The sequence below is a fragment of the Peromyscus leucopus genome, chromosome 16_21 (genome assembly GCF_004664715.2).
Source record: "Peromyscus leucopus breed LL Stock chromosome 16_21, UCI_PerLeu_2.1, whole genome shotgun sequence".
Classification (NCBI taxonomy): Eukaryota; Metazoa; Chordata; class Mammalia; order Rodentia; family Cricetidae; genus Peromyscus; species Peromyscus leucopus.
In genome coordinates, this window is record NC_051084.1 from 66,577,514 (window position 1) to 66,599,970 (window position 22,457).

Sequence of the window (22,457 nt, forward strand, 5' to 3'; positions counted from 1 at the left end):
GGGATCCACTGCTCTCTTCTGGCCCTCTCAGGCACCAGCACACATGAGGCGGACATGCATAGATGCACGTATACATGAATAAAACCAAAAATAAAATCTTTTAAAAAATCCAATGCTCTGACAATACTCCTGTGATTTACTCACCCATGACAGGTGGTGTTCCCACGTTTGTGACTTCTCTTTTTGAGTTAAATGTCATTCTCTCTGTGTGTGTCTGGTGTGTGTGTGGTGTGTGTGTGTGTGTGTGTGTGTGTGCATATGTGCACAAAGCCGTACCTTCTGAGAGACCTGGGAGGGAATAAAACCTGGAACTGTGAAGCTTTTGGTATATGATGCTCTTATAGATGAATTCCTGTTACCATCTAACACTCACCACAGGGCCAGGAAGTTGACTCAGCAGGCAAGGGCATTTGCTGCCAAGCCTGTTGACCAGGTTCAAGCCCCAGAACCCACATGGTGGAAGGAGAGAACTGACGTCTGAAAGTTGACCTCTGACCCGCGCATGTGCACAATGGTACATGTACACTCCTCTCCTCAACACATGCACATAACAGATATAATGGTATATAACTTCCCCCTCCCCCCAAGAGAGCCTGGCCTCTGTGTCTCCTCACTCCTCTCTGTTCCCGTTGTTTTTCTTCTGGTCCTTGAGTTGCCACGTGTGCTACGTGGCCGTTACCTCCCATCAGACACTGAGTCACTGAGCACAACATCCCTGGCTTCTGTCTTGTTGCCTACTAAGTCCACGTTCTTCTGCTACGGAAGCCGAGTCATCATCGGCCCTGTCGCTGTCTCATGCGTGTGATTCCTTGTGTAAGCCCTGCTCAGAAATGGTTGTCTTTTCTCTCAAGCTGCCTTTGGCCAGTGTAGCCAGAAGGTTTCTCTAGTCCCGTCCGGCTCTGTGGTTCCACCCAGCCCTGCAGTCCCACAGCTGCTGCTTATACAATAATCATTCAGAGGCTTAATGTTATTTATAAACTGTATGGCCTATGGCAGGCTTCTTGCTAGCTAGCTCTTTTTATCTGGTTTTTTTTTTTTGGTTTTTTTTTTTTTTTTTTTTTTTTTTTTTTTTTTTGGTTTTTCAAGACAGGGTTTCTCTGCATAGTTTTGGTGCTTGTCCTGGATCTACTCTGTAAACCAGGCTGGCCTCAAACTCACAGAGATCCGCCTGCCTTTGCCTCCCAAGTGCTGGGATTAAAGGTGTGCGCCACCACTGCCCAGCACTAGCTAGCTCTTATAGTTTAACTCAACCCATAACTATTAATCTATGTATTGCCATGTGTTCTGTGGCTTTACTTGCACCCTATTACATGTTGTTCCTAGGATGGCAGTCTAGCGTCTCCCCCATTCTGCCTTTTACTTTCCTGTCTCTCCCCTTGGATTTCTCACCTGCCTCTAAGCTGCCTTGCCATAGGCCAAAGCAGCTTATTTATTAACCAATGGGAAGAACATACATTCACAGCATACAGAAAGATATCCTTCAGCAGGCCATCCCAATTTGTGAGCCTCTGCTGGGGACCCTGGAAGATAGTAACAACAACAACAACCAAAGAAGCCATCTCTCTTCCTTGTATCATAATGCCAATGCTGGTTGTTATTGTATAAACTACCAGTTGAAGATGATCGTGTTGTCTCTTACATTTTTATTTATTTGTTTTTTTGTTCATAGATACATGTGTATGCCTGCTTATCTCTATGTGCACCACATGCATGCAGCTGCCCCTAGAGGACAGAAGAGAGGTCACTGAATCCTCTGGAGCTGGAGTTATAGGAGGTTGTGGGTGCTGGGAACCAAACTCAGGTCCTCTGGAAGAGCAACCAGTGCTCTTAACAGCTGAGCCATGTCTCTAGACATCAAGAGCTTGTTTGTCTTGCTCAGCTCCACAGCTCCAAGACTTAGAAGAGTGCTTAGTAAGCAACCTGAGGCTCAAAGATACTTTTTTCTTTTTCTTTTTCTCTTCTTTCCTTCCTTTTCCTTCTTTCTTTCTTTCTTTCTTTCTTTCTTTCCTTCTTTCTTTCTTTCTTCCTTTCTTCCTTTCTTCCTTTCTCCCTTCCTTCTTTCCTTCCTTCCTTCCTCCCTTCCTTCCTTCCTTGTAGCTGAAGTTTTCCTGTGTCCCACCTGGCTCATGGTCAGGACAAATCTCTCTTACCCACTAGTCCTGCAGCCGCTCGAACCCAAGTAAACACACAGAGGCTCATATTAATTAAAACTGCTTGGCCTTTAGCTCAGGCTAACTATTGACTAGCTCTTACACTTAAATTAACCCATAATTCTTATTTATGTTTAGCCACATGGCTTGGTACCTTTTCTCAGTTCTGCCTTCACATCTTGCTTCCTCTGTGCCTGGAAGGCGACTCCTAACTCAGCCTTCCTCTTCCCAGAATTCTCTTCTCTGCTTGTCCCACCTATACTTCTTACCTGGCTACTGGCCAATCAGTGTTTTATTTATTAATCAACCAGAGTAACACATTCACAGCTTACAGAGTGATATACACAGCTCTTCCTTCCTTCCTTCCTTCCGTCCTTCCTTCCTTCTTTCCTTCCTTCCTTCCTTCTTTCTTTCTTTTTTCTTTTTTGCTCTAAAGATGCTTTTAAAATAAGGTGAGAAAGGGCTCTGGGAAGTGATTCAGTTGACAGTTCTCATGCATGTCCTGGTCTTTCTTAATTGTGTCATTTCTAGGGTGGTTCTGGCACTGTCATCACCCAGGGAGGAAAGAGCATGAACAGACACCCAGGCTGGAGGTAGTTTATGGTCTGAGCCTCTTTGCTGACTTCACTGAGTCCATTGCTCTTAAGCTCAATCAACCAGACTCTGTTGAGCCAGCCTCAGCCACACACTACACACATGGAATCGAAACCCGAGGAAGCAGGACCAGGTGGAGGTGCCATCCCTAACTCCCACCATGTTTATCTGTCTCCTTCAAGGTGCCTGGAGGGTGGCAGATGGGCGCCACTCACTTACCTCACCAGATAGGAAGTGAGAGGGACAAAAACATGGTTTAGTGTGCAGCAGCTAAGTGGCGAGCACTGTGCCCTCCACCTACTCACGTTGGCTGTGCTCTGCCACTCTGAGCTGCTCTGGCTTTCATCTTGTTTACCGTCTTGGTCTTGTTTACTTCCAGGCTATCAGCTCAGTGCAAACTGAACGGAATGTCCCTGCATTTGGATACAACACTACGTGCAGGAATCTGAAATCCAAGTCAAGTCTAGGTCAGTCACCCTTTTCCAGATTTGTGAGTCTAGATTTTTCTGGAGTCTTGTTTTTCTATCTCTAAAATGATGACACCCACCTCTCCCCCAGACACCTTGGGTATGGTTATTTGTAGCAGACTCAATACTCTTATACTTGAATAATACCTCTCTTTGTACTTGAACCAAACTATTCACAAAGGGGAGGCCTGTCCGTCTGTCCATCTGCTGAGTCCTTGGCTTAGCATAGGGCATATGGGTATCCTGCTGAGGCTCAATAAAAATCTGTAGAACCCGTCAATCCATGACGCATGCATCATCTCATGTGTATATTTTTTTAAATGTGTATGGGTGTTTTGCCTGCATGTGTCTGTGCACAACTCACATGCAGATGCCTGAGGAGGCCAGCAGAGGGCATCAGATCTCCTGGAACTGGAGTTAGGGAAGGTTTTGTGTCACCATATGGGTGCTGGGAACTGAACAGGGATTCTCTGGAAGAACAGCTCTTAACCACCGAGTCGTCACTCAGGCCCCTACCTCATCTTATTGAGGAGACTGAACTCCAAATGATTCAGCCTCACTACAGACAAGTGAAAATATGTGTTTTTGACCCTCTCAAGCAAGAAGTGGGGGTCTTCCCTTGACATAGAAGCCAGAGAACAGCCCATGCTGACTTGACAGCATTCCTGTGCTATAGCTGTATTATTGTTCTATTTTCCAAATGCCACTGTGTATCTATCCCTGCAGATCTCTGGGTACTGTGTGTGTGTGTGTGTGTGTGTGTGTGTGTGTGTGTGTGTGTGTGTGTGTGTGTATTCTAATTGTAAAGGAGATTTTCAGCTGCCTTTTAAAGGTCTTCAGTGCTACTGTATTTCTTTGCAAAGGTTACATATCAAAGCCCCCTTCAGGATGAAGAATTCATTATTATCGGGCAGGCAAGATGGCGCAGCAGTTTGAGGTGTTTGCTGCCAAGTCTGAGGACCTGGGTTCAACCCCTGGAATCCACATGGTGGGAGGGGAAAGCTGTCTCCCACACAAGCCTGCAGACATGCATACGCATGCACATACATGCTAAATAAACATAAGTGAAACTTTTTTAAAGTATGCATTATTTGTTTTGTAAGAGAACATCAAAAGTGTCTTGAGAAATATGGTAATTTCAGATAATTTGTCTTTCTGGAAAATACTGAAGTGGTCCTTTCCCCATAAATTAGTAGAATAGTTAGCTTTATCTCAGGGGTGATCTAGATGAGCAAGCGTTTACAGACCAGTGGAACAGAGTATTGGGGTTTTTCTTCCTATTTGTTTTCAGTAGTTCTGTTCTTCCATCCTCTGCGTGCCCAGCTGATCTGTGAAATGGGTGTGTGAGCACCGTACCTTCCCACAGGACCATAACAGATGTCAGTGAGCTTCATTAGATGCTGTTTGTCTGACTAAAGAGAACAGGGGGGGTGGAAAGGATCTTAATTATCTGTCTTCCCACATGCCAGGTGCCTCTTGTCACGTGTGCACACTGAGATTGCATCAGCTGACTAGGCAAACAAGGAACAGTGGAAATGGAAGACTGAGAAAGAGCCCAAGAGGGGCTGCCGTGTGAGAGGGACTCACTGCTCCTGCTCCTTTCCTGGAGAGTGGAGCAGAGACACTTGTGGGTGGAAGCGAGGCCAACTCGGGTTCACATCTGTGCTGTGCTGCACAGCAGCTGCGGGTCTAATGACTTAAACGCTTCAGCCCCGTTTCCAAGATTAAAATAGGGATGATGACAGAAACTTCGGGAAAAGGAAGAGACATGCATGTAAATCACATGCCTCCTTGTACCACTGGGTAATTGGCAGGAGTGGCTGTTTCTGACTCTACAGTAGAGAGAAGGGAAGCTTAATGACAGGTACTGTGTGTGCAGGTGGCAGAGAGCAGCTAAATATGACTTTCTAGGCTGAAAGAAAGCAGGCTAATTGTGGGTTTTAAAGACTGAACTCTGCTTCAAAAAAAAAATTGCCTTCCTTGCACACTGATGTTGCTTTATTTCCTTTTCTCCGGAAGCATCCTCCGGATGGACTTGCCCTCGGCTCCAGCAGACACCACTGGGAAGGAAAGGAAAGTGACATGTAAATTGTGCTGTGCCGAGGCTCCCCCAGCCCTAGGCACACTGTTTTATTGTCTTTTCTCACATCTCATGCACCATGAGCCCAGTCGGCAGAGGAATGCCTCAGAAACACAGCAAACACTCCAAGTCCCATGGATAGTTTCTCATCCCACTACCCAGCAGGCTTCTGGTCTCTGAAGTCAGAAGAATGCACACAGCTCTCAGGAGCAGGAAGTGGAGGTGTAGGAACCTTGTGTGAGGAGCCATACATTGTATGGTTACTTCTTTGGGGCAGCTTGTGGAGGGGGCTAGCACAGAACACCACTCCAGTTTAAAAAAAAAAATAAGACTCTTCCTAAGACTATGTATGGGTAACCCAACACACAAGGAGAGGGTTGAAAAGTGAAGGAGAAAAAGAAAGAGTTGGCCATTAATCTTGCCAAGGTATAATTCCATGTGTTAGCAGGTAACTTCAGTTACACTCTCTGTCCTCAGTCTTGTTCTCCACAGCTGTAAAATGGTGGCGGTACCTACTCCAACCCCTTATCAGCATGCTTAATTAGGATAGTGGTGTTGAAACATCAGTTACCTAGACTACCGATCAAATACCGTCTGCTCTGGCACATCTTCTGACGTTCAGTCATGTGCTGAGCCGCACTCAGCTGGGCGGGTCCCTTCCTCATTGAAGAACAGATATCATGCTGGTGCCTTCAAATCTGCAATAATGGGGAAATTGAAACCAGGGAAACTGGCAAATGAAACGAGCCAGCCTTTCCTCAGGAGTGTACTCTCCTTTCAGAAAAAATGAAAATACATTTAAAAATATTTACAGTGTGTGCCCTTAACTGATAAGCCATCTCTCTGACATCACAAATGCTTCTGGAAAAAAAAATGATTAAGAGTAGCAATGATGAATGCTACAGAAGATCCCAGTGACATTCCCTCCTGAGAAGGACACTCAAGGCATTTCCCTGAGCACCCTGGGCAGGTAGACGTCACAAGGCAAACATCTCAAAGTAGAAAATAAGGTCAGCATACTTACCTTCCAATCACGCATGCTCAAGAGCCTGACAGACTGGAATCCTAGAATGCTGATGTTTGGGACACATCAACCACAAAGATTCTATCCGGTCTCTGTCTTTAGGGGGCTTGGCACTAAATGGGAGCAGGCTGTCAACCCAGAAGAACACCCTGGGAAGCGTACTGTGGGTATCAGTGTTATTAGTCACATATGGGTATTGAGTTCTCCAGCCTGTGTGCATGTGTACACGTGTGAGTGTGTACACATGTGGGTGTGCATGTGTGTGGGTGCGTGCGTGTGGAGGTCAGAGGGCAGCCCTTGGGCGTCTGCTCCATCCTTCCACCATGTGTGCCCTGGGATCAACTCAGGCTCTCAGTCCTAACGGAAGGCGCCTTTCCCCACAGAGCCGTCTCACCAACCCGTTTGGGTATGGAGAACTTGAAATTTCACTTTGTGCATTGTAAGTAAAACACATATAGACTGTGAAAATGTAGTGCTAACAAAACAGACAATCCACAGTTCGCCATGTGGATTATATGTTGAAATATTAATGTTGTGAGTACATCGTATTAAGTAAAATGTTCAAATCAATTTCAGAAGGTGGAAAAACCGTTGAGGAAGACACACCTAGATGTGAACCCCTGTTCTCCATATACACGTAAGTTAATTAGTTAATTAAAATTAATTTCATTTAATTAATTAATTCCAAAATGGAATTAATGGATAATTTAAGATGGAATATGTAACTTCTGTTGGACATTTGCTTATCTTCTTTTGGAAAATATGTATTCAAATCTGTTGCCTATTCTTAAATTGGACTGCTTGCTTTTATTGTTGTATTTTTTTCTTTCACAAATAATATAGTCTTAACAGGAAAATGATTTGGAAAAGTTTTTCTCAGTGTGTGGGTTCCTTTTTTTTTTCCTTTTGAGACAAAGTCTCCCATGGCCTAGGCTGGCCTTGAACTTGCTAGGTAATGAAGGATAATCTTGGACATCTGTGCTCTTGCCCCCACTTCCCAGGCTGAGATTATAGGCATGTGCCACCACACACGGCCTTACTTTCTTTTTAAAAGATTTATTTTTTATTTTTCTCTCTATGTGTATGTGTCTGTGTATGCTCCATGTGTGCAGGTTCCCTTGGAGGCCAGAAGAGGGCACTCTACTCCTTGGAGCTGGTCTTTTATGTGGTTGTGAGCTGCCTGACATGAGTGCTGGGAACTGAACCCGGGTACTCTGGAAGAGGAGCCAGTGCTCTTAACTGCTGGGCGTCTCTCCAGCCCAGCCTTATCTCCTTAACACGAGCATCACTCCAGCCCAGCATTACCTCCTTAACAAGAGCATCTCTCCAGCCCAGCCTTACCTCCTTAACATGAGCATCTCTCCAGCCCAGCATTACCTCCTTAACATGAGCATCTCTCCAGCCTCAGTATTACTTCCTTAACAGCCCATTTTCCCAGATTGCTTTATACTCAGGTCTCTTGCCTTTCCACACAAATCTGAGAATCAGCTGACCTATGTTCTATAAAGTATATAGTTGAAATACTGACAAAGCCTTCCTTGACTCTGTAAGTGAGACTGGCATTTAAAAGTATGAAGTCTTCCAATCCACGCCTAGTTCTGTAGCTCTTCCTTAATATCCTTCTGCTACTCGTGGCAATTTCAGTGCACTTGGACTTGCATGGTTAAATCTTTTCCCATATATTTTTGGGTATGGACTGGAGAGATGTCTCCGTGTTTTAGGACACTTGCTGCTCATAAGAGGACTTGGGTTTAGTTCTCAGCACATGCAGGTAACAACCATCTGAAAACTCCAGTTCCAGAGGATCCAAAGTCCTTTTTTTTGCCTCCATTGGCATTGCACAAACATGGTACACAGATGTGCATGCACCCATACACATAAAATAAAACTAAATAAATATTTAAAAAATTAACTAAATAGATATTTTTAAAAATTTAAAAACCCATTGTAAATGACATTGTCACACTGGAGTGATGGAGACTTTATCAGGACTGACTTTGTTCATTTTTCTGTGAAGCCATCTGCTCTGCTGGTGCCAACGTCTAATTCTCCACTACTTAGCTGTTACTTCCATGGGTTCAGATCCCTGCTCTGTGGTCTGATCCAAGTAAATCCAGGCTCTTCTGGCCCTGAGGTCCTGAGAGCGGTTCCTGCCCCTCACCAGCTGCAGCACTTGGGAGAGCAGGCCCTGCACCTCGCCTGCACAGCATAGCAGAGCTGACCCTGTTGGTGGTAAAGTAGAGGGTTGGGGGTAAAGGGGGTGGGGGAGCAGGTGAGCCAGCCTTGAGGACATGAGAATCAGAGATCTGACTCCACCCCTCACCTGCCATATGGTGGTGTGCGCAAAGGAGAAATTCTCCTCCCACCACCACATTCACTGCCTGTGGCAGTTGGGAGATCTGCCCTTGAGGCCATAAGAGTGAGAGAGCGGTCCCTGCCCCTCACCAGCTGCAGCACTCGGAAGAGTAGGCCCTGCACCTTGACTGGGCACCACAATAGAGCTGCTGGTGGTGTAGGTGTGGGTGGGCTGACCCTGAATGCATGAGAGCAGGAGAACTGGGCCCGCCCCTTGTTCCTTGCTACATAGGGCGAACTCGCTGGGGCAACACTGGAGAGCTCACCCTGGTGGTGAGGACGGAGGAGAGCTGGCAGACTGACCAGCCCTACAACTACCCAGGCCCAGAACCAGGCCTATGAGTCGGCCCACCCCAACATCCACCCCATCTGTGATATTCTAGAGCACGTGAAGGGGCCAGTCCTGCAGAACCAAAGCTGCAGGATCTCCATGACACAGGACAGCAACAGGATATCCAAGAGGAGTCCCAGTGGGAGCCCAGCATTGATAGTGTAGCAGAAGCCAGAGGCCTCAAACCAGACCAATGACTCTCTGCAATGAACACTTGCAAATAAAGATATGTGGACTAAAGGGTTTACTGTGTGACTCACAGTGTCACAGTACAACTTCTAAGACAAGACTGTTCTTTTTTTTTTCTTTTTCCATTTCTCTTCTCTTAAATTTTATTTTATTTTACTTTGGGGAGGGGGGATTGTAAGGGCAGAGGGCAGATGCAAAGGGATGGGGAGACGAATGGAGTCTAGATGCATGATGAGAAAGACATAAAGAATAAACAACGACAACAAAAATCCAGGCTCTTCACAAAGGTAGTTTTAGAGTCAAATCTTTGGAGTTTGTTTTGTTCTCTGGAGGGCTCTCCATAGCTGTCTCTTTCCCTGGTGCTTTTGGTAAACCAGATTGCAACTGGATTAACCTCTCCCTACAATGCATCATCCAGCCTCTTTCTCCATGCTCTCCACCAAAGTCTTATTGTTTTTCAAAGTGACCTTAGACTTGAACTCCCCCTAAACTCACTTTCAAATGAGACCAGTTCCTTTGGGAAGAGCGCTGCAGCCTCCACACATTAGAGATGCCTGTCCATCTTCATAGTGTATCTGAGCTTTAAGGGCAGAGTGGGACAACACTCACTTAACAAGCTGGATGGAGATGAGAACCTCTGACCTTCTCAGCTCGTTTTTCCTGGCATGGAATCTCAGTCCCATGAGTAATCTGGATTCACAGTCATTTAATAATAATTATTATTTGAAGTGTGCCACATCAGGGTCAAATCTTAGCCCCTAAAAATGGGAGATGGATGAATAAAGATGCCCTGTACCTTTTAGCTATACCTGCTAAGAATTTAGCCTCAGCAACATGGGGACAGAGGGGAGATAAACATGAGTGGGCTTCCCTAGGTGGCAGGCCAGCCTGTTGCTTGGCTGGAGGCTGAGAGGGGAGGAAGCTTGCTTTCTCAGCCTCATACTGCGGCTGAAGCTCCATCGCTGAGATGTGGACAAAGAAGAGGCATGATGGTGGCTCTGGCTGCTTTTTCTGAGACTTAGGAAGTTTCTTGAACAAATGTTTCTTCACTTACTGTATGTCCTGAGAACAATCTCTACAGACTCTAAATGATCATTGTTATGCAGTTTTTAGGAATCATCTGTTTCCCTGGAGTAGGTTCTCAAGAGTTCCTGATGCTGCCATTCTGGAAGTGGAATTAGTTGTGAATCTTAGAGACAAAAAGTCTAAAACCATGAAGAAGGAGATGGACTCCTTTCCAGAAGAGCATTTGGTCAGCAAGGAGACAAGAAGTTAGCCAGTGCACACGAGTCAGCAGACTAAAGTGAGACCTTTACAAATACATGAATATTAAGATATTGTCTTTGTTAATGGATCCCAATTCTGTAAGCACACAAGAAAACAGGGAAACCCAATAGTAAAATGGACAATAGGCCTAAATAGGCGATCACAGTAACAAATTCATAAGTACATGTTTAATGTTACTAAGTCCTTTCAAATGCCATGCTGAGGAGATGCCTCAGCAGTTAAAGAGCTTGCTGAGCAGCCAAGGGGACTGGAGTTTGGAACCCTGGTACCCAGGGAAATGCCAGGTGGCTATGGCAGCCTGCCTATAATTCTAGTGTTGGAAGGTGGAGGCAGGGCATCTCCAGAACCAACTGGCTTGTGAGATTAGCCATGTTGGTAAGTTCCGGGTTCAATCTAGAGAGCCTGAATCAGTGAATAAGGTGGGGAGTCACAGAGAGAGACTCCTGATGTCAACCTCAGGCCTCTGCATGTATGTGCACACATGCATACACATGCAGCCACACACACGTGTGTCCGCACACTTGAAAACAAGCCTTCACATACAGTCACACAAAAAAGACCCCAAAATAAGTAAGTCAATTCATGAAGAGTGGTTTAACATCATTAAGCATTTTTTTAAAAATAAAATTAAGGGCCAGTGAGATGGCTCTGTGGTTAAGACTGCTTGTTGCAGGGGGCTGGAGAGATGGCTCAGTGGTTAGGAGCACTGGCTGCTCTTCCAAGAGGTCCTGAGTTCAATTCCCAGCAACCACATGGTGGCTCATAACCATCTGTAATGAGATCTGGCACTCAGGTAGAACACTGTATACATAATAAATAAATAGATCTTAAAAAAAAAAAAGACTGCTTGTTGCCAAGTCTGAAGGCCTGAGTTCAATCTCCAGGATTCAGATGGGGGAAGGAGAGAAGAAATAGTGAATAGTGTCCTCTGACCTCCATATACAAGGTGTGGTACACTCATGCCCACACAAATATACATGCACATATAAACAAATATATGCAAAGTAAGTATAAACATAATTTTTTTAAAAAAAAATGAGTAAAATGCAATTAAAGTGAGACCACACTTTCCTCTTACTATTAGCAAAAGTAGTATGTTATTGTCCTACATTGTATGTTGTCTGTTGCTGGGATAAAACATGGACCGAAACCAACCTGGGGATGAAAGGGTTGCAGGTCACGCTCCATCACTGAGGGAAGTCAGGGCAGGAGCCTGGAGGTCAGAACTGAAGCAAAGACCATGGAGGAATGCTGCTTATGGGCTTCCTCCCAGGCTCACATTCAGCCACCTTCCTTATACCTCCCAGGACCACAGGGGTAGCACTGCCTTCAGAGGCCTGGGTCCTCTTGCGTCAATCAACAATTGAGAAAACGCCACACAGATGCCCACAGGCCAATCTGTTGGTGTTTCTCTCCACCAAGATCTCTTCCTCTCACATGACACAAGATTGTGTCAGCTTTGTGAAAATCAGTACAGTTTACCAAATCCTGGTGAAAAACATGGAGAAACAGAAAACTTCATGAACTGTTGCTAATAATATAAGCTTTGAGGAGCAACTTGGTGGTATTAAGTGAAATTAAGTATATTTGGTGCATTACTAAGGAAATCACATCCGTGAGCCAATATCTTAGAACATCTTTCATAAACAAACTTTCAGAAGTAACTCACTATTAATGTGATCTCAAACCAACCTAAACACCCACAGGGAATGCATGATGATCCGTGTGTGTGTGTGTATGTCTACTCTGAAATATGGATGGGAATCAAAAAGACAGAACTGGTCCATATGCACCAGCAAGGACAGCTCCTAAACGTGATACAGATCATACAAAGTAAAAAGCAGAATGAAATGATAGCATATTAACATCTATCTAAAATGTGAACTGATGCTTTATGTCGTTCATTGTTACACAGGTTTATGAATGAAGTTGTGGTTGGCATACTTCAGACTCACAGACACGGGTAAGGTGTGGTGGGAGAAGAGATGCACGTGTGTGTGTACAGGAGGCAAGGGGTTCTAGAGCTTGGGGAGATGGCTCAGTTGATAAAGTGCTTGTCATGCAAGCATGGGGATCTGAGTTCAAATCCCCAGCACCCATGTAAAAAGCTGGGCATAGCAGCACATGTTTGTAATCTCAGAGCTGGGGAGGCAGAGACAGGCAGATCCCTGGAGCTCATGGGCCGGCTAACATAGCTGAATCCATGGGCTCCAGGTTCAGTGAGGGTCTCTCTCTCTCTCTCTCTCTCTCTCTCTCTCTCTCTCTCTCTCTCTCTCTCTCTCTCTCTCTCTCTCACACACACACACACACACACACACACACACAGGAAGAGATTATATAGGGGGTGGTGTCAGTAATGTGCGACAGACAAGGAGTATGATTGGTCCTTCCAACCTAAATCTTAGTGATAAGATGAGATGATGGCATCAATGCTGGGCAGCACAGTCAGCTGGTGCTACATCTCCTTTCATTTCGGATTATCTTATTGGGTCACACCAGAACCAAGGAGAAACATATTCAAGACAGACTTTGAAAATAGCACACACACACACCCTATGGTTTGAATTACCTTTGTAAAAACCAGGTCTGAGTTGCTATTTTGAAAGGTACTATTTACTTGTTTACACTGGCCAGTCGCTCAGTCGGGTAAAAAGACACCAAACAGGGAGGGCAGAGTTTAAAAAGAAAATGTTTCAACAAGACAGGCTGTCACGGCTTGTGTGAATTATACATTGAAAGTGAAAAATAAAATAAAACATGCTGGACCAAAATCTGTAAGTTCTGAAATATGGCCCAAGTGGTACCATCTGCTCACGAAAAGCATGAAGAGGCTTCTGGAACTTTCCAGTACTGGGTTGGGTTGTCTCCACAAAGCTGCCTGGGTATGATCCTGTGGCACTGGATGTCAGTAGGGTCCCTGTGAGGGAGGGATAGCACTCTTCCGCTTTACCTCCAGGTTTCTCTCCAGCACCCCTGGATCGCAGGACAAGAGGACTTACTTACCCTGTTAAGCCAATAGTCAAACGATACCTTCTCTTCTCCAGCTGCAGTCTGGGATACCTCAACTTTATTACGGCCGTGCACCCAACTCATAAGAATTCTTCAGTTCTCATTCCAAGCCCAAGAGAGGGTGGACTGAGCATGGGGACAAGAGATGGTCACATCTGGGAGGAAGCTCCACTCGGGGCCAGCAGCGTGAGCTTGCATGTGGTTTCAATCCCACTGTGCAGCAGTTTCCTGAGGAAAACAGAGATGGTATCTAGTTTTGGAGTCCCTGAAAGAATTCGATAAACTAAGCTCTCACTCAGGATTTGCACATTATTACGATTTATGGTCCTTGACGTCTCTGTCCCTGACCATCTGTCCTCTCAGAATTTCCCCGTCCCTTGTAGGCGCAGCCCCACAATTTACTGTCCTGATTGCAATCTCACTTCGTGGCAGGAATTAAGTCTTATCTTACCAGGAAGTTCTTGGCACGGGTGTTCTTTTCTTTTTCCTGATGCCCCTTCCTCGGCCTCTTCTCTCCGTTTCTTCTCTACACTGTTCAGGGAAAGAGGTTCTGGGCTCCAGGCAAGTCTCAATTAAGCGTGGGATGTCTGTACTGAAAAAGTTTGTGGCCAGAAAATGAAGCAAAGTGTTCTGGCTGGATCGACTGACTGCAGAAGTTGTTGGCAAGTGTGTCTGCATTCCCAGAGTTCCTCTTGTGTCCTGACAGTGCCTACCTCACACAGGCAACGGGAAGCATTTCTGATAGGGTCTTTCCTTTATCTTCCCTCATGACTGTTTCTTTTAAGGACGCCTGGCATTTATGGTGACCCCAGAGCTTCCCTGTATATAGCTGAATACGGCTTTAATGCTTCCAGATTCTTCTGAGGGAAGCACTGAGTCAAACACAGTGTCTCCTCTGCCAGCACAGAATCCTGCTCAGCTGAAAAGGCCCTTGTTTCTATGTTGAAGAATAACAGCGATGGCCTTCATTTATTAACCTCATAACTAGACCTATAAGACATGCATATCATCATTTATTACCCTATGTAGCTACCAACCCATAGTTAAATAAGGATGGAGGAAAAGGAATACCCATGACACAATATGTGGAAATGCCTCCTCTGAAGGCCCTCCAGATTTCTCAGTGAGTAAATGGATGGCATAGGAGTGGTTTTTTTGGTTTTTGTTTTTTTGTTTTTTTTTTGGTTTTTCAAGACAGGGTTTCTCTGTGTAGTTTTGCGTCTTTTCCTGGTACTTGGTAGCCCAGGCTGGCCTTGAACTCACAGAGATCCGCCTGCCTCTGCCTCCCGAGTGCTAGGATTAAAGGCGTGTGCCACCACTGCCCAGCTTTTTTTTTTTTTTTTTTTTTTTTTTGAGACAGGGTTTCTCTGTGTAGTTTTGGTGCCTATCTTGGATCTCACTCTGTAGATCAGGTTGGCCTCAAACTCACAGAAGTCTGCCTGCCTCTGCTTCCTGAGTGCTGGGATTAAAGGCATGCAGCACTGCTGCCCGGCATCATAGGAGTTTTGTTTTCTGGTTCCCTAAAGAGAATAGGATGGGATTAGGTCTCAGCAAGAACATGGATTTTTTTTTCTTTTGGGTTTTTTTTTTATTATTTATTTTTTTATTTTATTTTATTTTACAATACCATTCAGTTCTACATATCAGCCACGGGTTCCCCTATTCTCCCCCCTCCCACTCCCTCCCCTTACCCCCAGCTCACCCCCATTCCCACCTCCTCCAGGGCAAATCGTCCCCCGAGGACTGAGATCAACCTGGTAGACTCAGTCCAGGCAGGTCCAGTCCCTTCCTCCCAGACTGAGCCAAGTGTCCCTGCATAAGCTCCAGGTTTCAAACAGCCAACTCATGCAACGAGCACAGGACTTGGTCCCACTGCCTAGTTGCCTCCCAAACTGATCAAGCCAATCAACTGTCTCACCTATTCAGAGGGCCTGATCCAGCTGGGGGTCCCTCAACCTTTGGTTCATAGTTCATGTGTTTCCATTCATTTGACTATTTTTTTTTCAATAATTGAGTAAAACTGAAATGTATTATAAGCCACAGTCGTCCTAGGGACCTCCATGCTATATATATAGCCTCCATGGTTCTATGGGTTGTGGTCTGATTGTTCTTTATTTTATATCTAGAATCCACTTATGAGTGAGTATATACCATGACTGTCTTTCTGGGTTTGGGTTACCTCACTCAGGATGATTTTTTCTAGTTCCATCCATTTGCCTGCAAATTTCATGCTTTCATTGTTTTTCTCTGCTGAGTAGTACTCCATTGTGTATATGTACCACATTTTTTTCATCCATTCTTCCATTGCCGGGCATCTAGGTTGTTTCCAGGTTCTGGCTATTACAAATAGTGCTGCTATGAACATAGCTGAGCATGTATCTTTATGGTATGAATCAGCATTCCTTGGGTATATGCCCAAGAGTGGGATGGCTGGGTCTTGAGGTAGTTCGATTCCTAATTTTCTAAGAAACTGCCATACTGATTTCCACAGTGGTTGTACAAGTTTACATTCCCACCAACAGTGGAGGACTGTTCCCTTTGCTCCACATCCTCTCCAACATTGGCTGTCATTGGTGTTTTTGATTATAGCCATTCTGACAGGTGTAAGGTGGTATCTCAGAGTCGTTTTGATTTGCATTTCTCTGATGATTAAGGATGTTGAGCATTTCTTTAAATGTCTTCCAGCCATTTGTATTTCTTGTTTTGTGAATTCTCTGTTTAGCTCTTTAGCCCATTTTTTAATTGGACTGTTCAGTATTTTGATGTCTAGTTTCTTGAGTTCTTTATATACTGTGGAGATCAATCCTCTGTCAGATGTGGGGTTGGTGAAGATCTTTTCCCATTCTGTTGGCTGTCTTTTTGTCTTATTGACTGTGTCTTTTGCCCTGCAGAAGCTTCTCAATTTCGAGAGGTCCCATTTATTAATGAACATGGCTTCTTACGTGGTCAGCGGAAAGCACAGAAATCTTAGGCTTTTCCATAAGGATGTCTTCAGGAGGCTTCATAACCAGGTGAGCCGGTTATTACCAGCTAAGAGAAAAGGGTTGTGTGACAAGAAGCGTGAAGAAAAGCCTTCTGTATCTGGGAGACTGTTCTGTGGTAAAGTGTTGGCTGAGCAACAACGAGGCTCTGAGCTGAGCTCTCCAGAGCCCACATAAAGCTGATGTGTACGGGTGTACACACCATCTCCAATTCTGGCGCTCCTGTGGGAAGAGAGGAGGTGGAGAAAGGCGAGTCTCCAGAAGCTGCCCGGAAAGCTAATTGGCATGTGAAGTGGAGAAACAAGAGATGCCGCCTCAAACAAGGTGTACATGTGCCATGACATGAGTATACCTGCATCCACATGAGAGAACCGTATACACACACACATAAACACACACACACACACACACACACACACACACACACACACACACACACGAGAGAGAGAGAGAGAGAGAGAGAGAGAGAGAGAGAGAGAGAGAGATACAGAGACAGAGACACAGAGAGAGAGACAGAGACAGAGACAGAGACAGAGAGAGGAGTTTTAAAAAGGAAAAGCATTTCAGGGCTGAGGAGATGACTCAGTTGGTAATGTGCTTGCCTTACATGCATGGAACCCTGAGTTGGGAACCCCAGAACCCATATCAAAGCCAGGTGTGGAATGTGCTTGTAGCCTCAGCACTGGAAACAATTGCCTGGCTGTCTATTATTATATATAACCAAAGGGCTGCCAACAGGTAAGGACTGAGGGAGCCCCACTTGTCACATAAAACACCCCACAGACAGAAAAAAGACAGGTGAAGACTAGTCCTCAGGAAAGGGGACACAGTCTTTCTTTTGTCCAAATGGTATTGTAGCCCCCACTTTCAGAAGGGATATTCTTTTTCTACGTAACTTCACCTTTACATTTACAAAATGGGTTGGTTTTATCCCGCTGTTCTCAATCTGGAAATAGTTTGGTTTAATGAAGGAGGAGTAATAACTACACTTATTATCAAATATTTAAGCCACGTCACGTGGGTGAATTTACGGTCACATCACTTGACAGTTTCCCCCAATGCAGTAGGGAAAGGGAGGCTTCCTGCTTTTCCAGGACATGGAGCTATGGATCCTGCTGGGAGTGAACATACACAGAGGGTCTTTCAGTTTCTTTGTCATACCCAAGAGCATCACTGAGCAGCTTTGGGATGTCCAAAGGGGATGCCCATGTCTCTGTGTGCCTTGTGGTCTTCAATGGAGTGTAAAGCTCTGTTTTCCGACTATTATGTAAAGGGCACTTGTTCCAATCTAGTTACAGTTCAGTTTGTGCAGCTAGTATGTGAACAGCTGCTGTGACGAGAGCGCTCTGGAAACCTCTGAGGACAACTGTACTCACATTCTGAGAGGTAGAGAATCAGAAAACACAGGGGGCTTTTCTTTCTCTTTTAACCAGCCACATTGAAGATTCACATGCATGCCACTTAACTTACCCATGTGAAGTGAGTGTCTGGTCACTTCACCTGACAGTTTCCCTAAAATGTACTAGGACATTTCAGTAAATAACTCAATCAGTTTCAGTAGATTTGCAAACCATGTGAAACATTCATAATCTAATTTTAGAACATTCCCATCATCACAAAAGCTAAAAGAAGAGGAGGAAGAGGGAAGAGAAGAGAAAAGGGTATAAGGAAGGAGATAGATAGATAGATAGATAGATAGATAGATAGATAGATAGATAGATAGATAGACAGACAGATGATAGATGATAGACAGATGGATAGATAGATAGATAGAAGATAGATAGATAGATAGATAGATAGAGACAGATATAGGTAGGTAGATAGATGATGGGTAGGTAGACAGATGATAGATAGATAGACCAAATTTCACTTCAGACTGATTATTACAGGTTTTTTTCTTGTTTTGAGTGAAGGGTTCATGTTTAACTTTGAAAGTCCCCATACTCTATCACAGTCTCAACACCGACTAAACATCCAAGGTTTCTTTTGAGACTCAAGGTAATTTCTTAATCCTGCCTGCTTGCAAAATAAAAAAGGAAATTGCATACTTCTGATGTATAATGGCACAGAATAAATATTCTCATGCTGAAAGGGCGAAGGGGCCATAGAGAGGAAATACTAGAGCAAAGCAAGACCAGATCCCAGCAGGGCAACCATCAATCTTAGAGCACCCTGTTTGGTATCAAAGGCCTTATATGGCTCTGCCCTTCCAGATTTAGTGACTGCCTCGAACATCTCTCATTAGCTGGCTCTATTCCCTGTGTGTGGCTTTCCTTGGCTCTGGCATCTCCAACATTTTAGGCTCTTCACTGTAGCCCAGGCTTTACTTCAGCTTCAGACAACGGCCTCACATGGACTTCCCTGCAACAGGTTGATGGCTTCGGTTCCCTCTGAAACAGAGGGGAAGAGGTAAGACTTCTTCTCTCTGGCGCTCTTTTAAAAATAATAATAATAATAATTTATTTATTTTTATTTCATGTGCATTCATGTTTTGCCTGCCTGTGTGAAGATGTCAGATCCCCTGAAACCGGAGCCATAGGCAATTATGAGCTGCTGGAAATTGAACCCAAGTCCTCTGGAAGAACACCCAGTGCTCTTCAACTGCTGAGCCATCTCTCCAGTCCCTTATAATCTATTTTCTTTTCTTTTTGTTTTGTTGTTGTTTGTTTGTTTTTGAGACAGAGTTTCTCTGAGTAGCCATAGCTGTCCTGGAACTTGCTCTACAGACCAGGCTAGCCTTAAACTGACAGAGATCTGCCTGCCTCTGCCTCCCAAGTTCTAGGATTAAAGGTATGCCCACTTCATGCCCCTAGAGCTATTTTTTTTCTTTTTGTGGACAATACTGCCAAATTTGGGTATTTTTCCATTTGGGATGACCCTTCACCGCCCCCCCTCCTTACCACATTAGCCTCATCTTTTGTATGTTGAAGAAATTGCTTTCTAGGAGCCTGAAACTTTTCCTTTCAGATAGAAACTTACCTGCATGGTCTTGTCTTGGGGAACCTCTCCCTTTGTTCCGCTGCAGAGCAGGAGACCTCTGTGTAAGTGCACCGATTTCTCTAACCATCACAGCCTCCCTGTCAGCACAAGCATCAGAAGTGACGTTCCATTGCCTCGTGCTCTTTTTCTCTCCAAACTGTACGTTTTGTATTTCTCTCTGCCCCACTTGCTCATTTTTATTTAGCCCTGAGTAAGGGAAATCGGTAACAAAAGCGGACTCAATGTTATCTTGACATTTCCTCTGCCCGAAATGAATCTATTACTTTTTAATTTAACTCCAGGCAAGTTCTCAGGGCACTGGCTGAAAACAGCCATATTTTTGCCAGAATTTCAAGTGAAGGGCCCTTGGCCCGGTTGCAAATACTGTTCTTCTCTGAAGCCTCTTGGGCTGGGCCTGCAAAGGGCTCATTTCTCTGAGCACTCCTGTATTCCAGGATTTTACCAGCATGGTCCTTTCTGCTCTGCTCACAGCATTCAACCGCTTTTCTAGTACCATTCCAAGATCTTCCACATTCCTCCAGCCAAAAACACAATCAGGTTCTTCACGGCAACAGCCATTCTTTTTTTTGGCTGTTGTATTAATGACTTTTATGTTGCAGTAATAAAACACCCTGACTAAGGCAACTTACAGAAGGAAGAGTTTTCTGGGCTCACAGTTCCAGAGGGACAAGGGTCTATCATGGCGAGAAGACATGGTAACAGTCAGGCATGACGTCAGGCCAGAGTAGCAGAAAGTAGGGTCAGGCTAAGAAAAGAACTCTCAAATCCCACCACCAGAGATATGCTCCCTTCAGCAAGGCCATGTCTGCTCTCCAGACACCACCACCACCTGGGGACCAAGTGTTCCAATACATGAGCCTATAAGGAATATGTTCATTAGAGCCACCACAGCAAAGTTAAGACATGTATAAAATCCTCTACACAGCTGGAAGGGGGCAAGGATTGACAGGTTGTCTCTGCTTTCCTTTAAAAAGTTCCTTAAAGACATAGAAAACAGATTCATATTTTCCTAAGTGTTAACATGATACCCTTATCTTCAGTCACATTGTTTTTATTCATTTTAGATTTTATTTTTAATTATGTATAATTGCATGTGACTCCATGGGAGGGTAGAAGAGGCCATCAGATCTTGTGGAGCTGGAATTAAAGGCATTTATGAGCTTTTTGAGTGCTGGGAACAAAACTCCATTCCTCTGCAATAGCAGCAAGGGCTCTTAACAGCTGAGCCATCTTCCAGCTCTGTTTTTCTTTTCTTTTATTCTTCTCCTCCTCCTCCTCCTTCTCCTCCTTCCCCTCTCTCTCTCTCTCTCTCCATATATATAAAATTTTGAGACAGTGTTTCGTGTAGCCCAGGTTGGCCTCGACCTTGCCATGCAGCTATAGATGGTCTTGACCTTCTGGTTCCCCTCCTCTACCTTTCCAATGTTGACATTGCAGACACACACCCTGGCATTACAGGCACACACCACCACACCTAGTTTTATGTAGTGCTGGGGAATGGACCCAGGGTGCTTTATACATCCTAGGCAAACACTCAATAACCCACTGATCTACTCTTCTAGTCCCCACATATCACTGTTAAGGTTAAAAACCTTAAGTGTTAATTGGCATAATCATGGTGCATATATATGGGGTGCACTGAGATCATTTGATACACAAATAGAGTGCGCAAAGATCAAGGCAGGGTGATTGGCGTTTCCAGATCTTTAAACATTTTAACACTTGATCTTATTGGGAGCCTCCCCCCTTCTATTACTTTACAAAAGTACAATAATTCTTTAATCCCAGTGGTCAGGAGACGGAGGCAGAGGCAGAGGCAGAGGCAAGGCAGATCTCTGTGACTTTCAGGCCAACCTGGTGTATATAGTGAGTTCCAGGCCAGCCAGGGCTGCCAGTGATACTGTCTCAAAAAAAACCATCCTTAGTTGTCATCGCCGTGCGTGGCTTTTCCTCCTTCCTGCTTCCTCCTTCTCTGCAGCTGGGCCCTCTCTACATGTCAGCGCATGCGAGTCCATGGGGATGGGACCACTGGCTCATTTGAGCAGACATGTCAACATCACTTGGAGAAAAGGCAGCAGACTCACCACATGCACACCGCTAACACGATTAGGACCAGTTTGAGAGCAGCAGTCCTCTGGCCTCCAGATTCAGTCCTGTCTGTGTCGGGACTCTAGACTGTCTTCTTAGCTACTTTCCCCTTCCCTGTCTCTCCTTCCCAACCTCACCCCTTCCCTAAAACACACACACACACACACACACACACACACACACACACACACACGAGTGGAAGGGACAATGTGTGTGTGTGTGTGTGCGCGTGTGTGCGTGTGCGTGTGCGTGCGTGTGTGTGTGTGTGTGTGTGTGTGTGTGTGTGTGTGTGTATGTGTTAACCATTTGTCCTTCCTTTGTTGTTCTGTAACTTGTTAGGGTAAGTTACAATATCTATGGGGTTTCCTGGCAAGAAGAGGTAAATTCTTAGACCCTAACACCCTTGATTGGGGGGGGTATGATTATATGATACTGGATCCAATCCTAATCTCCTCCTATCATTATTAGATTCATAGAATCCTGAAGGCCAGAGACCTTAGATCCTGTCTTATGAAATTCCACTCTCATTTTAGAGTAGTGTCAGTCTCAGAGAAACTTATTTGAAAAAGACTGTGGAGTTGAAAGCAATTGGGGCTTGTTCTGGTTCTCTCTCTCTCTCTCTCTCTCTCTCTCTCTCTCTCTCTCTCTCTCTCTCGTGTGTGTGTGTGTGTGTGTGTGTGTGTGTGTGTGGTGTGTGTATGTATGGTGTGTACATATGTGGCGTGCATGTGTACTTGGAGTTACAAAAGCAAGTGAAGAAGGTTAGACATGCTCAGTGCAGCTTGTACCCACGGTGGGCACACTCGCTCAGTGCCGTTTATACCCACGGTGGGCACACTCGACCAGTGCAGCTTGTACCCACCATGGGCACACTCGCTCACTGCAGCTTGTACCCACGGTGG

General features: G+C 44.9%; 1 long non-coding RNA gene across 1 annotated transcript; it reads right to left on the bottom strand.

The window, feature by feature from the left end:
• Positions 1–3,645: 3,645 nt before the first annotated feature.
• Positions 3,646–14,245, bottom strand: LOC119086798. Its single transcript, XR_005090154.1, has 4 exons — positions 13,938–14,245; positions 13,481–13,714; positions 5,863–5,989; positions 3,646–5,271 (listed from the first exon to the last, which is right to left on the bottom strand). It is a non-coding gene; the product is annotated as an uncharacterized LOC119086798 (long non-coding RNA).
• Between the last annotated feature and the right edge of the window lie 8,212 nt (positions 14,246–22,457).